Source organism: Acinonyx jubatus, chromosome C2 (assembly GCF_027475565.1).
Source record: "Acinonyx jubatus isolate Ajub_Pintada_27869175 chromosome C2, VMU_Ajub_asm_v1.0, whole genome shotgun sequence".
NCBI lineage: Eukaryota > Metazoa > Chordata > Mammalia > Carnivora > Felidae > Acinonyx > Acinonyx jubatus.
Genome location: NC_069384.1, coordinates 117,076,493 through 117,081,492, shown reverse-complemented (window position 1 = coordinate 117,081,492; position 5,000 = coordinate 117,076,493). Strand labels below are relative to the sequence as shown.

Here is a 5,000-nt window from a genome sequence, read left to right as displayed (position 1 = left end):
TGACATCCCTGTTCTCCTCCTACTTGCTTTTCTTATATTCAAAAGCAAGTCAATGTGTGTGATAATGATACATCTAATTTATGGGGAACCTGAGTGGCTCAGTTGGTTAAACTCCAACTCTTGATTTTGGCCAGGACATAGTCTCACGGTCTTTGGGTTCCATCCCTGCATTGGGTTGTGTGCTGACAGTGGGGAGCTTGCTTGGGATTCTCTGTCTCTACCCCTCTCTCTGCCCTTCCCCTGCCTGCACTCTCTCTCTCTTTCAAAATAAATAACTAAACTTAAAAAAAAAAAACAATTTCTACATCTAGTGATAAGTTCTATTTATGTTAAAAGAGTTCAAATAATATTTTAAAGAATACCAATCTAAAATATATTGTATGTGTATTGTGTTCTTACAATCAAGATATATATATATATATATATATATATATTTTTTTTTTTTTTTGCTGTTATGGCTGTCATTTAAAAGAATTAACACCTCATCTTGACAGACATTTTTATTAAATTTTTTTAATGTTTATTTATTTTTGAGAGAGAGAGACAGAGTGTGAACCGGGGAGGGTCAGAGAGAGAGGGAAACACAGAATCCAAAGCAGGCTCCAGGCTCCGAGCTGTCAGCACAGAGCCTGACGCGAGGCCCAAACTCGCAAACTGTGAGATCATGACCTGAGCCGAAGTCAGACACCCAACTGACTGAGCCACCCAGGCGTCTCATTGACAGATATATTTTAATAAAGCTCTTCTACACCTGACCTTTTTAGTAAGTTATTTATTAATTGATTTATAGACATAGCATTGAAAAGTTGAGGTGCATTGCTTTCTCTCCCCGCTCCAACCCCCACCTATGGGGCTGTGCCACTCTCACTCAGAGCTCCCGGCTCCTGCCAAGCTAGTACCACTGCAGTCTCTCTCCAGCCATAGTCATGATCATCTACCAGGACCTCATCAGCTGTGATGAGATGGTCTCTGACATCTACAAGATCCTGGACATCATGGAAAGGCTGTGCCTGGAGATGGAGAGGAAGATGGTCAGTAGGACAGAGGGTAACATTGATGACTCACTTGTTGGTGGAAATGCCTCCATCGAAGACCCCGGAGGTGAAGGCACTGAGAGCACAGTCATTGCTGGTGTTGTTATTGTCATGAACCATCACTTGCGGGAAACTACATTCACAAAAGAAGCCTACAAGAAGTACATCAAAGATAACATGAAATAAACCAAAGGGAAAGAACTTGAACAGCAGATCAGAAAGAGTAAAACCTTTTATGCAGGCTGCAGAACAAATCAAGCACATCCTTGTTCATTTCCAAAACTACCATTCTCTATGAAAACCTTAGTCCAGATAGTGTGGCTGTTCCGCTGGACTATCATGAGGATGGTGTGACCCCATCTATGATTGTCTTTAAGGATGGTTTAGAAATGGAAAAAAATGTTAATGAATTTGGCTATTAGATTGGATGTATCACCTATTATCTGTCATAACTGACTTCTGTCCATCCACACAACACCAAGACTTGGACAAACGGGACTGATGTCATCTTGAGCTCTTCATTTATCTTGACTTTGATTTATCTTGGCTTTGTTTTTAAGAAAAAAATATCATGTCATATAGGTTGTCTGAAAATGAAATGCATTTTAAACTCATTTGACAGAATGCCTCTTAGTTTAATACATATTTAAATCCATCTGTCCTGGAGAAGCTAGACCCTAATCGTAGACTACTGCTAGAAAGCATAAGACTACTTGCACATAACTGCTCAAGTGAAAACTACTTCTGGGAATGGAATATAAAACAAGAATCAAAAGTCGTAATTCTGAGTTCAAGTAAAGGGGAAAGACTATGCTTATAGCTGTGCCTACATTGAAGTGGACTCCTTACCCATTTCATCACCTACAAATGGAAGTCATTAAGTGTGAAAGAGATTATCAAAGGAGTCAAATGAGACTAATACAGGTGGAAGCAAAAGAAAAAAAGTTGAGATACATTGTGTAGTAAACCCCTATCTCATAAAGGAAGTTGAATAGGAAAACAGTCTATATGTTGCCCCCAGAATTGAAATATTAAGCCATCCATTGCTTGGACAGATATTAACTGACTCAAACATTTTCTAGCAAAAGGTAGTCTATATTCAAAAGTCAGACATTTTATTGAAATATTTATAAAATATAATTTTAGTAAAGGCTAATAAATTTACACAGCACCAATTTAAACAAAATATGATTATGTTAGGATACATAAATTTGACATTGAATATACTTATACTTCCATTTTTTTGTATGTGGAGACAACTCTGTTAAAATAATGAAACAACAAAATCATTTATGGGAAAAGTCCCAGTTGCTGCATGAAAACAAGTTAGTTCTATATCCAAACATACAAACAGATAAAAGAATCATCCAAAATAAAAAGTTTAAATTTTAACAGTCTATAGTTTTATTTATTCATTCATTCATTTATTATTTTTTGTTTCAGAGAGAGAGAGCGTGTGAGTGAGAAGAGAGGCAGAGGGAGGGAGAGAGAATCTTAGCAGACTCCATGCTCAGTGAGGAGCTCAACATGGGGCTCATTCCTATGACCTTGGGATCATGACCTGAGCCAAAATCAAGAGTTGGATGCCCAACTGGCTGAGCCACTCAAGAGGTCCTGAAGTTTTGTTTTTTTTAACATATTAAGAACCTGATGAGAATGACTTGTATAATATTTATAATCATATTTTAGTTTTAAAAGATGGCCACCAAATTCTTAAAAAAAATGGCTGTACCATTTGCCAATGAGCAATATAAAAACGTCTTACTCTTCTAGTATCTATAGAAGTTCATATAGATAGTACCTTCTAACATGTAGTATTACAACTACAATTGTATAATTTCATGGTGATTTATTTCTAAAAGTGTGTTTTATCATCTAAATAGTCAGTCAGTATCAATTACGCTGAACTGGGATACTATATAAAAGGCCTTCAGGTCATTCCATATTGGAAGCTATAGGCAATGGTCAATAATAAAAATTGTTATTTGTGCAAATTATGTGAATTAAGTTGTCTAAGAGATGTGAATTCTTACTAAAGAAATCACTGTTCTTAAATGACTTTAAGTGCAAGTGACTTCTATTTTTATGAGGTATTAGCTCAGAAAATCAAACTGCCATTTAATTTTGCTCTGGTGATCCTATTGTCTTCATTTCATGTCCTTCTTGGGATACATTTTTCTCTGTATTTTTGAAGATTTATTCATGAACTCCCATTAGCATTAATAGGGGTTGTATAACTCTATCCCCTACACAGCCAGTGGTAAATGAAATCCCTTTGGCATAATTTTCAGGTATTTAAATGAGTCTTGGGTTTTATAAAATACAATTATGGTGCAATGTTACTAATGTAAATACCGAGAAGGTATGGGAGAGGGAATTAAAGGTGCCCTTTATAATGACACATGAGAGGCCACACTTTCTCAAATTGAAAGACACAATTGAGAGAACTTGTCACATTATCCATCTGATGATCACTAGTTTGGGGAATAGTCCTACCTAACATGGAATTAATAGATATTAAATCCAAAATCTGACTTAACCATCAGTTCACATAGCTTTTTTTTTCAATACTAGAAACAATGGCAAAAAATTTTATTGCTGGTGATTCATTTTTTAATCTGCAGGTAGAGTATTTACAGCTTACCTTGCTTCCAAAAGACTGTAATTAGTTACAGAGTTGTTTAATTTGAGTACCCCAATGTTAGGAGAGTTCTATAATTTCCAGTAAGAAGGTTACACATAATGATAAGCCATCTGGAAGTAGGCACATGCAATTTGTAGTGCTAAAGTTGTCAAGCTTTGAAGATATCAAGAATGGGAACTTTTTTTCTGTACTTAAAACATATGCTAGGATGGGGCGCCTGGGTGGCTTGGTCGGTTGAGCGTCCAACTTCGGCTCAGGTCATGATCTCATGGTCCGTGAGTTTGAGCCCTGCGTCAGGTTCTGTGCTGACAGCTCAGAGCCTGGAGCCTGCTTCCGATTCTGTGTCTCCCTCTCTCTCTGCGCCTCCCCTGTTCATGCTCTGTCTCTCTCTGTCTCAAAAATAAATGTTAAAAAAAAAACCATATGCTAGGCACCTAATATAAGGTAAAATTTGGTTTCTGCCTTGTAAATAAGTGCACCGCATATTACGAATACAATACAGATATATCAGGAAATCATACCTTTCATAAATTTTGTCCTTATCTCCTATCACTCTTCCTTTAATGCCACTGTTGGTCATTTGTGTCTTTGTATCTCCAAGGAATATTAAAATATCTTCGGGAGCTTTTTATAAAAATGAACTGGAAGCAACCTACTGGTTGTTTACAAGTCAGAAAGGAGCAACATGCTAAGATCATAACAACTTAGTGAGACTCTTCTACCAGAAAATCCAGCCAAGAATCCATATTTGTTGGCATGGAACATGTTGCACACTGGGAGAAGTGAGACCACAGGGTTAAACAGGGAGGGTATTGGAAGGGGTAGAAGGAACGTCTCTGACCACTGCTTCCCACTGAATTTGAAGCTGGCTCTGCTCTCAGTAGTGGCTAGAGATGACAATTAGAACCCATCTCATTGATTCAGGTCAGTGATTGCTTCATAGTGCTGGGCTATGAGGGGCAGGTTTTTGATTTAGACAGACCTGGATTAGTGCCCTTTATCTTTACATAAATAAGTGAAACTTTCCAAACCTCATTTTGTGAATCCATAATTGTTGATAGTTTTTACCACTGAAGAAGACAATGGATGAGGTGGCGCCTGGTATGATACTTGGCATGTCCTGATGTTCTCTTGCATCAAGGCAGAAGTTTTCTGGAACTGGCAGCTACCATTGCCAGCGGCGAGATTTGTTTTTTTGTATTACAACTACAGATTTAAGAAAAAAGGTAGTCTTAAGCTGGACACACACCATGTTTGAACTTAAACTAGTTTCATCTCAGAAATAATTTTAAATGATTTTACGTATGTTTTGGTATTTAATG

At 37.2% G+C, this 5,000-nt stretch overlaps 1 pseudogene; it reads left to right on the top strand.

Moving 5' to 3' along the window:
• Window positions 1-736: 736 nt before the first annotated feature.
• On the top strand, window positions 737-1,524 carry LOC106986080 (translationally-controlled tumor protein-like; annotated as a pseudogene).
• Window positions 1,525-5,000: the final 3,476 nt, after the last annotated feature.